Source organism: Peromyscus californicus, unplaced genomic scaffold (assembly GCF_007827085.1).
Source record: "Peromyscus californicus insignis strain IS unplaced genomic scaffold, ASM782708v3 Scaffold_20__1_contigs__length_68692818, whole genome shotgun sequence".
Taxonomy (NCBI): Eukaryota; Metazoa; Chordata; class Mammalia; order Rodentia; family Cricetidae; genus Peromyscus; species Peromyscus californicus.
In genome coordinates, this window is record NW_026294503.1 from 10,778,122 (window position 1) to 10,791,463 (window position 13,342).

General features: G+C 34.9%; 2 long non-coding RNA genes across 2 annotated transcripts in view; one reads left to right on the forward strand and one right to left on the reverse strand.

Annotated features, from left to right (window-relative positions):
- Positions 1-13,342, reverse strand: part of LOC128116474 (uncharacterized) — a 48,620-nt gene that overhangs the window by 24,562 nt on the left and 10,716 nt on the right. The window lies entirely within an intron of this gene.
- Positions 8,743-10,140, forward strand: LOC128116475 (uncharacterized). The gene is made up of 3 exons (XR_008220475.1): positions 8,743-9,304; positions 9,776-9,905; positions 10,031-10,140. It is a non-coding gene; the product is annotated as an uncharacterized LOC128116475 (long non-coding RNA).

The following is a 13,342-nucleotide window of genomic DNA, read 5'->3' on the forward strand; positions in this document are numbered from 1 at the left end:
CTAGGGTCATTGTAACAAGAATGCAAAGAAAAGGGAAGAATCTTCCTACTTTAATCCCAGCACTAGGGAGGCAGAGCAAGTAGATTTCTGAGTTTGAGGCCAACCTGATCTACAGAGTGAATTCCAAGACAGCCAGGAATACACAGAGAACCACTGTTTTGAAAACCAAATCAAACAACAACAACAACAACAAAAAGGGCATAAAGTTAAGAGTTTGAGGGGTCATGAGAGGGGTTTGTGGGAGGGTATCAAGGAAGGGCCAGAGTGAGGAAAGGTAAGGGGAAAAGTGGTACAATTCCATTTCAATTTAAAATATATTTAAAAACAAAGAAATGCAAAAGACTAAGTTGACTCCCAGCTCAAAATATAATATATATTTTTAATAATGTGAGAATTTTCCTGTTAAAGCCTCCTTACTAATATAGATGTTCATGTATTTGATTTCGAAATTCATAAGAACTTCATGTACTTTATTTTTGGTCCATTCGTCTCCTTAGAAGTTTTAGGCTTAACTAATAGAATATCAATTGAATTAGTTACATGAAGAAAAAAAAAAGTGTTTGAATTAAATCTAAAAAATTAAAGTAAATTTAAATTTCATATGTATATATTATATAAAATATTAATATATTTAATCATATAACAATACGGGATAATGGAAATATAAAATTCAAATGTAAGCCGACATTGGATATATTTATATCTGCAAATCTCAACATGTCAACATTTAATTAACAATACATTACATTTTGTAATTTAGTAGAAAGGAAATGCATTTCCAACAGTAGCACTTAGGTGAGTAAGAGAAACGTTTCATTAAAAAAAGGAGATAGATTCATAATATTTTACATCGTTATCTAGATCACCTATTCAGTAATTTTTTTTTAGGATCAAAGTAAAATTCAACACTTTGGCAAAATAGAGTTATTATTTGAAGAAATCAACTCAATCAATTTTATTTGTCACTGGAAACTTACCCCTGAGTGTATTGGTATCTTGTTTTTTTTTTTTTTTTTTTTGTGTGTATGTGTGTGTGTGTGTGTGTGTATGTGTGTAACAATTTGCTTGACAGGAATTATGATGGATTCCAGAGGCTATAGCTATTGATCTGACGTATTTTTAAAAGTTTCTCTAGAATAAATGATTAGTAACAACTGCATGAGGTATAAGAATACATTTTCTTTGAGACAAATTTAAAATTTGTCTTTCTTTGACTTAAGGTTTATTTAATTTTTTTGCTCTGTTTCTGATAGTCTCTTAGGTAATAATTATAATAGCCTGTGTAGTAAGCCTGGAGTGCTCAGTAACCATCCCATGTGCTCTTAGTTAGTATGATTTCTCAAAGTTCTACAATAGAATACGATATACTTTTAAGTAAAGCAGTCTCTCAGAAAGAAACGGGCATAACAACATGCAATTGAGAATAATTAGGCTATGAATTCATGTTGTTATAAAAATGATGCCATAAGTACGAGATGGGGACATTCACATTAGACTCAGAACATAAGGAGAGTGTAATGCCTCTTCTAATAATAAATCACTTAGAGGAATTTTCAGTTTATAAAAGCATAACATTTGAGAATATCATATAAACTCCTCTTGAGGTCTTTCACAAATTAAGTTAACAGAATGCCTGATAAAGTTCCTTAGAGAAAATAAACTATATTGAGAAGGTAAAATTTTATAATTTCACAATTTATATAAACACAGCTGGTACAGAGACCTTTGCTTTTTAAAGGGGAATAAGAAGTACTTGAATGGGGTATCACCCATTCTTGCAGAGCTTACCAATTTTGGGGTGGGAATGAGTATTTTGTGAGTAAGCAATGTTAGTTGATCTAAAGTATAGAGACACAAAGACTTGAGGAAAAACCAGACTAGAAGCAGAATAACCTTTATGTCTTTCAAGAGGCAACGAAGCCTAACCTACAACTTTAAACATGGACTGAAAGATCATTACAAAGTGAAACAACTAGTACTGACCTCTTCCTAGTAGACCCTCCTTTTCTAACTGCTGCATGAGTATTAGTTACTCTTATTTTAAAGACTTTATAAGGTCAAAATAATTCAATTTTATAGATAAGAAAATTAACTCAGCCATTTGGCTGAGTGTCTCAGCTGGTAGATAGTAGGCTAAAATGCTGTCCCATAAAGTTAGACTCTTGAGCCTCTTAAAGGCAAGGGAATGGGCTTCAGCCTCTCCCTAGCTAAACTCAGCCTGTCAAGAGTGATTAAACGCACCTCCCTATTCCATACAGCCTTGCCCATGTGTACCAGGGAAAGAGGGTGTCAGATCCCCTGAAAATGGAGTAATAGCTGTTTGTGAGCTGTCATGTTGGTGCTAGGAATAAAACCCAAGCCCTCTGGAAGAAAAATCAATGCTCTTAACTGGTATGCCATCACTCCAGTCCCACTAGCACCATATTAATAAATAAAAAAGTATGTCAGTGGATTCAGGGATGGGATGGATATTGTGAGGGTAGGAGAATATTCGAAGATGAGGTAGAATCATTCTAGTATATATCATGAGCAACAGGCCAGAATGAAGAGGTCACTGGACCTAGAACATGTAGAAAGGAGAGAGATTAATAGGCAGTGAGAACAGTAAGGCACTAGATAATTAGGTTGTTGTATTGCCACATATTCAGAGTATGATGGAAGCTGTGGGATGAAATTTAATTGAGAAATGTTAAGAGTTTGGTAGCACAAACCTTCAACCTCAGCGTTGAAAGGTAGAGGTAGGAGGATTGCTAAAAATTTGGGGCTAGCCTGGGCCACATGATGAGTTTGTGGCCAGCTAGGCTACATAGGAGATCCTCCTGTCTTAAAAACAGCAAAACATGGATCACAACTCATTTTTAAAAACATACTGGATTTTATATTAATCATAAGAGAACAAGGAGTTTTGCACAAACCAGCAAGAAAGTTGTAATAATCCAGGTGTGAGAAATATGTGATAAGAAGTGGTAAAATTCTGTATATATTTTGAAGATAGAGTCAACAGAATATGCTGACATATGGGATTTAGGGAGTGAGAGAAAGACGATAAGGTTCTGGCTTGAAACTCTAAAAGGATGGAGTTGCAGTTACTAAGGAAGAGAGACTATTGGGGAAGCTGGCTTAGAATGGATGGAAGATTAGAACATCAGGAACTTAGTTTTAATCATAAGTATGAAAGACATATTAGATATTCAGTTGGGGGTATTAAGTAGGCTGATAGATATGTGACTGAAGTCAGAAAAGAGTACTTCATGCTGAGAAGCCATCAGAAGAGGGGTGCCATTTAAAGTTCTGGAAGTGCATGAGATTATTAAGAGTGAGTACAGAGATGTTAGATGATGTTTGCTTTAATTTTTCCTGGGAAGATGTGAACTAATGCCTATTCATCTGAAATACAGTGCCAACAATAGATCAAAGACATATTTCTAACCAAGCTTAACTTGCTGAACCAATGGTTTCACCAGGTTTACTTACATTAGCATAGATGAGAGGTTACCTACAAAAGCGTGGGCAACTTATGGACTGCTACACCACTGAAGAAAATGCTCCCCCTTCCCCTTCCCCTCCCCAGCAACTGTTAATAGAGGGATATAACCTCCTGATCCTTACCTGTGTTGCATCTCGAGTCCTCCCTTGGGCCTAATCTTGTAGGGATCCCATGTGGGTATTCACAGTAGCTCTGTGTTCAAGACCACACCCATCATATCATCCCCGGTGGAATTTCATAGTACTTACTAGGTTTAGAGTCTTTTAATATTTACAGGTCAAAGAAATGTTGGAGGAACAGATAAAGTGCTTTGAGAAGTGGACTGCAGTACAGGAAGCAAACTAGGAAATAGGGTGCCCTAGAAGTCACCGTTTGAATGAATACAGCTGAAGTAACATGAGGACTAAAAATGAACCACTATGTTCAAAAGGGACCAGTTGTTTGCAGCTGTGTTAATGATATATTTGGAAAATAGGGGAAGATTTACAAAGTTCAAGAGGGAGTAGCAACCGTGTTTTTGTTTTTTGAAGCCAGTGTTGAGTGTTTTTTTTTTTTTTTAAGAAAAGATTAATAGGTTGAGGAGATAGGTTAGTGAGTAAATGGGCCTGCTAACCAGTCCTGATGATCTGACTTCAGTTCCTGGGATGCACACAGCAAAAGGACAGTAGTGACTTCTGCACATGCCCAGCTGCACGCATACATACACTCATGTAAAATAATAAAAAATAAGGAATGCGCAAACAGAATTTAAGTATGACTGTTATGGGAGAGTGAGACACTTAGGAACAGACAGGACAAACCCAAGACAGCGTTTAGGAGTTTCAAGAGAGTTCTGCTTAAGTGTTGTTTTAGTAATTGCTATATTTGTGATTTTGGTGGCTTCTAAAGTTACATTAGTCAAAGGGTCTTTTTAAAAATTCATTGTTCATAGTCATTATACACAGTACTGTGTTATACAAGGACATTCTCATATATATATATATATGTAGTGTGCTGAGTATAGTTCCTTCTCCATATCTCTCTTCCTCCCTTGTGCATTTTCCTCCAGACTTTTGTTCCCAGAGATAATTTCACTCATACTTCCATGTCCTCAACATAGGGTAGATCTATGCTCCTTCCCACACAAATAGTAGCAGATGAGGGTTTCCTTTTGTATGTGTTTTTATGCTCATCATTCAGAAGGAAGAAAACCCAAAGTAAAGCAGGACAGTGAAGAATTCTGGAACATTCTCAGTTGATTTTAGGAAAGGAATTGCTTAGCTCGGGAATTTGGTCAAAAACAAATCTTGGGAACATACTCTTTTTCAGCCATTCTTTGTTTACAACAACACCCCCAAGTACTTGGGCCTTATAAGTCTAAAGCTGTTTGAGGCTTCTTAATAGAAATTAAATAAAAACAAGTTATGTATAAGAAAGCAAGGGGGCAGGCACACTTCTCATGAACGTCCTCCTATGCAAGCACCCTGGTTACAGTATCAATTGCTAAGCACCAAGCTTGTCTTCTTTCTCTCTTTCAAAGAATTTCATTACAGATTTTCAGCGTCTTTATTTCCTTTCACTTTTATTGTACTTTGGTATTTTTTCCATTCATTTATTCATTTGGCTTATGGGGGCTTTTGGAGGAGGATGAAAAAGAAGCATTTTTAACAAGAAGTTTTCTCCCCATCTCATGAAATAGAAACTCAGACTCCAGCCTACTTTGTTCCTAATATATTCCTGCATAAAGTGATGGGTTTCATAAAGATACTTTCACCCAAGTTTATAATATATACTTTCATTGTGATTGCCATCCTACTCTCTCTTCTCTCTATCCTTTTCACTAATTTCTTTTTCCCAAATAGTTAGGCATGGAGGATTCTTTCATTCATGTTATAATATATCAATTATAAATATGATCACATATGAGAAAATACATGAATGTGGCTTATTCCATTTAATAAGATCTATAGATTCATCCATTTCCTTGAAAATTAATTTCATTTTTCTTTAGAATTTAATAAAACCCTGTTATGTATATGTACCACATTTCTTTAGTTATTCATTGTTGATGGGCACCAAGTTTGACTCTATTACTTAGCTATTATGAATAGTTCTGCAATAAACATGGATGTATATTTCTTTCTGTAACATGTTAACTTAGATTACTATAGGTAGGTATTCTTCCAGGAGTGGTACAGTTAGCTCATATGGTAGTTCCATTATTAGTTGTTTGGGAACCCTCCATATTCATTTATATAATGACTAGACTAATGTACAGTCCCACCACCTGTATATAACTATTCTGTTTTATCTACATTCACACCAATATTTTTTATTGTCTTTTGATGATAGGTATTTTGACTGGGTTGGGATGGAATTCCCAATGTACTTTTGATTTGCATTTCACTGATGGCTAAAGATGTTGAATTTCCTTTCATATACTTACAAGATATCTGAACCTCATTTTTTGAAAGTTGTTTGTTCATTTCATTTGTCCAATTACTTATTGGATTGTTTGGATATTTGGAATTTACTTTTGAAGTTATTAATATAGTTTATATATTATTCCTCTGTCAAAGGCAGAGTTGGCAAAGGTTTTATCCCATGCTCTAGGCTATCTTTTCACCTGATGAATTGACTTTGATGCATTTTTTTATCCACTTATTGCATGTGGTGAGAGATAGGGACCAAGTTAGATGTGATCCTAAACTTGGTTGTCAACTTGACTATATCCGGAATTCACAAACCCAAGCAGCTAGGTAAAGTTCTGAAGGATTTTCTTGACTGTATCATTTGAGGTGAGAAGACCCGCCCTACATCTGGGCTGCACCTTCTGCTGGCAGCCATACAAAATGACATAGAACATGGAAACAACTTTTGCTTTTTGCCGGCATATACTTACTCTTGCCAGCAAGTTCATTTTTCCTTTCCCCAAGGCATTGCTTTACTGGTGTTAGAATTAACTTCATCTGGAATCCAATATCGACTGAATACTAGCAGCTCTCTAGGGCTTCCCTAGAAGGTCAGTACCAGATTGGGACTAGTGAGATATTCAGCCTCATGAATTGAAAACTAACTGATCCATGGCTTTTCCACAAGGACACATCCATTGCTGGACTACTCAGACCACAGCTTGTCAAATACTTTAATATAAAAGGAAATGTAAGGTGGTGGTTTGAATGAGAATGTCCCCATAGGCTCATGTGTTTGCATTTTTGGTTCCCAGTTGGGAACTGTTTGGGAAGGATTAGGAAATGTGGCCTTGTTTGGGGGAGGCTGCTGTTCCAGTGCCACACATTCCTGCCTGCTTCCCATACTTTCTGCCATGATGGCTTTTAGCTCTCAGAAACTGTAAGCCTTATGTAAATGTTCCTTTATAAGCTGCCTTGTTCATGATGTCTTAACAAAACAAAGACGAGTAACTAAGACACTCATCATGTGTTCACTATGTAAACAATTAGTATTCTACATAAATGTGAAATATTATGTGAGAGTTTTAAAATGGAAAATAGGACCCAATTTATAACATTTTCTTTTTAGTGTGGTTATAAGAATTTTCTTGTTTTCACATCATGTTAATGTTCTGAATCATTTAAGTTCATTCTTCATTTGGCATTTTTAAATTTACACTTCAAATGGCTGTATTATTTAAAAATAGTCATATACTATATTTTACTACGTTAGTGGTAGTAACTATATCTGCAAGCTTTACTTTCAAAATGAGACTAAGGGGCTGCAAAATGGCTTAGCCCATAAAAACTCTTGCTGTCCATGTCTGAGGACCTCATTCAATTCCCAGAAATCACAAGAAAGGCTGTATTCAGTGAAGTAATACAAGTGTAACCCAAGCACTGCTGTGAAGGGAAGGACAGGAAGATAGACCCTGGTTCAACAAGGTGGAAGGAGGGAGCCAACTCCTAAAGTTGTTCCCTGACTGTGTGTGTGTGTGTGTGTGTGTGTGTGTGTGTGTGTGTGTGTGTGTGTGTGTGTGGTAAGCTGCTGACAGCCCACATACTTTTACACAAATATAAACAAACAAATTAACAAAAACAAAAAAAAACAAGAAAAGAAATAACAGTTGTCTCTCAGGAACAGCAGAAGCTACACCCATATAGTTTCAGCAACGTGATCGCCTAACCATGAGCTGAACAAGGACACCAACAACAGACATGCCAAAGTTGATGCGGGGGGAGGAACACATGGTCTCAACCCTACACAAAGAACTACAGGCAACCAAGGGCTATTAAGAGAGGGAGAAATATTCTTCCCCAGGAAAGAATACACAATTGGTTATCCAATATCAAATGCTCATCCCTGAAAACATACATACAAGTAACATTATACAGACGGAGCAGATTACATTTAGAAATATGTATGTGTGTAACAACATATATGCATGCAATATACATATATGCATGTAACAACAATTAATAAAAAAGGCTGTGAACTTGAAAAAGCGCAAGGAGGGGCAGATGACAGGTTTGGGAGGGAGGAAAGGGAAAGGAAAATGAGGTAATTATATTATAATCTCAAAAATAAAATAAAACTATTTTGAAATGATAGAAGAATCATCTCATATTGTACCTTAGCCAATGGTTGCAAGAAACAGAAACAGAGTCCAACCGGTCCCGCACAAGAGAAAATCTTAAGGAAAGGTTGCGTGAGGCTGGACCAAGGAAATAGAGTACTATCAAGATTCAAGAGAGTTACTTCCCTTTGCAGTCCCTCTGCAGGAACAGTTGTTCAACTCTGTACTGAATTATTACTGTTTCTCTAAGGAGCAGGTTTTTCTGTGTGGCATTTACAAAAGTCCAACACAGCCACTCCAAGCCCATTTTTATGTGATCTCCTAAGATATCCCCAAGTTGTAGAACTTCTGTGTCTTAAATTCATGGTTGGAAAATAGGATCTGAGTGGCCCATTTTTGAGAGAAGTGTCTAGACCTGATCTAATCAACTGTGTGTGTGTGTGCATATGTATGTGGATATGTATGTATGTTTGTGTGTCTGTGTATGTGAGTGCACATGTGTGTGACTGTCTGTGTGCGTATGTGTGTGCATGCATGTGCCTGTATTCATGTATGTGCATACACACATGTGTGTGCATCTGTGTGTGTTCGTGTGTATGTGTGTGTGTGGTGGTGGGGGTAAGGAGAATGCCTGATATGATCTGATATTCTAGTAGTAGAGACTGTGAAAAGAAAAGATTTCATGGGAAAAATAGGACACATTGACTAATGAGTTTACTGATCAAGCTCCTTTGACACAGACAAAAGTAGTTTCTTTTCATCTCTAGCTCAATTCCTCAACAAAGTGAAGAATAAATAAATATGGGATGATTGACAGAATTCTAAATGAGGTGGCAAAGTTTAAAACATATACAACAGAATGCACATCTCTCGTCTCATTCTTGAATTACTTTCTTCATGTGTATGCATTGGCATTTTAAATCAAGGGTGTTACAAGAAACTGCCTAGTCTTATGTTTTCTTCTACAGACATTACCATAACTGACCAATATTTTAGGGCAAAATGAGTCCCTGATGAAGTGAGTTGTTCCTTGTGGATTTTATCTTGGTTGCCACTGGTAAGATAAAAGACCCAGTATCCTAGTTAGTCTTCTAGAAGTTCACATTCATACCACTACTGCTTTGTTTATTATTACAGGATTAAAATCACATTTGTATTTCCACGTGTGTGAAGCCATTTCTTACTTTCCACTTGTAAGCAACAAGAGGCAAGACTAGGGAGATGCGTGATGGAAGAGCAGATCCTAGAATGGAAAATACCTGAACTAGCATGTCTGCTGTCCTGAAGAAACCTTCTGTGCCCACTTATTGGTAATTGCCTTTATTTCCTTTTGAAGCTGTAAATAATTAAAAGAATTAAAGTTGTATTATTTGACACTTGTATCATGACTTTTATCATTAAGAACATTAAGGGGAAAATCTAAACATGAAAGACAGAAGAAAAAAACTCTTATGTTAGTAAGATTTATCACTGGTATTTTTATGCGTTAAAAAGGTAATAGGTTTGGTTACATAAGGAAGAGATGGGAGAGCTAGGTGTGACTAGAGCCTCCCTACACTTGAATTTTTCATGGGTTTCCTTGATGTTTTATAAGTTTATGGAAACATTTGGGCTTCTTTGGTCTCTGGTTAAATACTCAAGACAATTGTCTATATATTTGACAAATTAAAGTATATAGATTGGTAAAGTATAGATGAAAAGGTAGCAAATGAAAATACCTTTGCTCCTTCTGAGATAATAGTTTTAAATCTACATCAGTCATCTTTTTTACTGTCACTAAGCAAATATTACAGAGTTTGGAAGATCACCCTGTACCAGAACAGAATGATGAATGGAAAAAAAATAGAAATAGTTGGAGAAGAGATGACTTCATTACAGTGATTACTTTAACCACTGAAGACTTATTCATGTGTAAGTATTGTGCTACATTTTCAGACATTTTCACATTTAATTTTCTCAAGGATCTTCTAAAGTTAGGAAGATTACCTTGTATTCAATAAGATAGACTCATACGAGCCTCTGTGTTTAAATACCAGTGATGCCAGGAGTTGAGTCAAAGTTTCAAGATTCTGAAGAAGAGCAGGGCTGGCACATAACAGCTGCAACCGAGAAACCAAACCACCTGAAGAGTTTCTGGCAGACAGTGACTGTGGTAAATACTGTGTACCCACATATCTGCCATGTTCAGTTTCGTATTTGCATGAATATAATTTCATGTGGGATCTATTTTTAATGGCATTTCTTCAAAACAGCTCTCTTTATATATTTGTCCACTGGTAAATCAAGAATATACTTCAGAAAATGAGCTATCCAAGTTTTTTTTAGCAAATATTTTTATTTTGTTTAAATAAATACACCTTTCCTCTCAAATGTAAAAAATAGTCTTTTTCTAGTTTCAATAAATTCTCTACTTAAGTTAGTTTCATATAGCTTAATTTTAAATGACTATAATCTGAAAAGGTGGAAAACTTCTCTTAAAATAAAATCAGACCAGTGCACTCTAGTTGAACTGCTGTTTTTCATTTAAATATGCTTAGCATGCATCTTATTGTTGATAGTCTTCTCTGTGTTGACACTTCAGTATTTATTCATTGATAATATGCTGCCAATTATAACTATTTTCATAAGTGATATACCAAATTTAGTTCTTGATAGTTCAAAAATATTTAGCTATTATCATTAACACTTCTCAGAAATGATATCTACATCCTTTCATTTTCTAATATTTTTAGAATGTGAAAACTTATGAGGAATTATTAGTCTATTTATGAACTAAATTAAAACTTGCAAGACTAATTTACATTGTAAAACTACACAGTACAAACTTGATTTCATATGCCTTTTACTCATATTGAGTTGAGCTATATTTAAAAATTCCATTTCAGTCATTTAAATTATTGCTTAAATATGAATTATGGAGTTTCTTAATTACTACAGTCAATATGTTAAATCACTTTTCAAAAGTTTGATTGTATATGTTTTCATTTCCATGGAGTCCAATATATTTTCAAAGAATTCTGATAAAGTAAAACTAACCCCACTATGTAATAAAACCATAATTAATTTTGAGAAATTATAGTATTAATTTTTATAATTTACAGCATTTCCAATTTTTATTCCTATACAAACATATTCCTTGATTTACTATTTTATTTGGATGTAGGAATTTAACTGGCAAATTTACCTACAAAATTGTTTTATAATGGAAAATAACATTTCTTTTTAACACTACTATTGTAAAATTTGATTAAAAAGAGAATAGTAAGGCATCTTCCCCCCCCCCACAAGTATAGAATGGAAATTAAAACTTTAGCATAAAAATAAGGAGAGAGTATAGAATTGTAATGATAGAACCAGTCAGAAATTTGAATTATTACAACAGGCACCACATGCAGGCAGGATTTACAAGGGAGTTTCCTGTATCATCAAGTGTCTAGCTTAGCTCACATCATTGATTTAATCTTTTCCATCTCCTAATTTTATGGCTCTACTTTCCCAAAGGCTGCTGTAATTTATCCCACAGCTTCTTAAAATTAGTGAAATTTAAAATAGAAACATTGTTGCTGAATTTTATTGTCTTTTCCATTTGCTAATAACACCCCCATTTCTAGAGATAACAGTATCGACTGCTCTTATTCCAATAAAAATACTTTTTATAGATTCACTATTTTGTTACTGAAGTAATTTTCATGTCTTGAATAATGTGTAAGGCACTTTTTTGGCTTCAGTGTAAAATTTAAGAAACTGAATTTTGTTGAATTTATGAGACAAGAGCTATATTCAAATCAAATTTGCTACAAATTTGTGTCATGAGATACTTGACTTCTAATTTTATTTTTCTTCTTAAATCAGCCTGGAGCAATCCTTCTCCAAACATGTTTCTAAAATAAATAAAGTTACAGTAGCTCTTGCTTTCTAATATGTTCATTCTTTCAGAGATTTACTTAGAAAAGAAAGAAAAAAATGTTAAATAAGTCCCAGCTGGGAACCATAATGTGCCAAGACACTTAGTGACTTTTTTCTTTAAAGATACAGAAAATAAGAATAAGAATTAAGTCCATTTATTTGGAAGTGTTATCCAGGAAAAGTCATTCTAGTAATTTCCACCTTGGAAAATAGGTGAATTGCCATTTCATATTGTCCCAATTTCCCTATCAAATATCATTTAGAAATTTCATCAACATTACTGAGAGTGTGCTGCAATGCCATTCCAGATGGAAGTTGGCACTGTTTTCTGGTAAAGTTAAGTTTACTCCTCTTTCAGGAATTGTCTAGTGAATCCTTGTAATCCCCTGGTGTTAAAAATAGCAATTTTCAGATACAATGATGTGAAGGTAAATAGTGACTATTACTTAAAAAAACCAAAAAGATGCCAAATTTTTTCATTTTTTTTTCCTTCTACACACTATTCCTTATAACTCCAGTAGTCCAAAAAGCCCCCAAATTGATAAACAATTTTTGGATGGAGCTTCTGATTTTCCACAAATACTCACTGTCTCTAAGCATAAGTGTTGAACACAACATACCAATGTCGAGAAGAATTTAAAATTTAGTGAAAAACGTAAGTAAGTAATTCTTACAAGAGAACAGAATAAGTATGTGTAGGGAGAGGGAATTTATTTAGCCTCTTCTACCTTGTCCTTTGTTTACACTGTAGGGTTGGTGAATGCAGCAATCCAGAAAGATGACATCACAGAAAGTCCTCAACAACTAGCATCCAACTTTTAAAATCCTGTCATTGAGCTCAGTGTGGTTGTGCATAATTGTGACCTCAGCATTTGAGAAGCCAGGGTGGGAGGACTGAGACGTTGAGGCTAGCCTGGACTATATAATCACAATGTGTCTCAGAAAACATCTAAAAATGTAAAACAAAACAGAATATTGCCATATAGAATGAGGAATTTTATGCTTGCTACTTATAATTCTTGTCATAATTAACAAGTATCACCATGACTATTCTACATTTCAAGAAACTAGGGCTCAGCAAACACATTGCTCTATTCACTAAATTTATATAGCTAGAATGTGTGAACTGGGATTAAATGCACAAGGTCTGCAGAAAACTAGTATGTTGATAAACCATTGCTACTACTCAAAATCTAGACAAGCTGTACACATCTGGCATGATATGCAGAGTTGGTAATGAGTTAATATAAACTAAGTCATAAATGCAAGCCTACAATCTTGATTTCACCAAATATACAGCATTAAAATCTGTCAACATGCTTAAGGCCAACTCCACCTAAAAGCTTTGAGGAACAAATGCAACGCCACTGACACCCACGTTAACTACTAGCTACTAATTTTTTTAAGGATGATTCCCTATTTGAGTTTGTTCGATGCTTTTT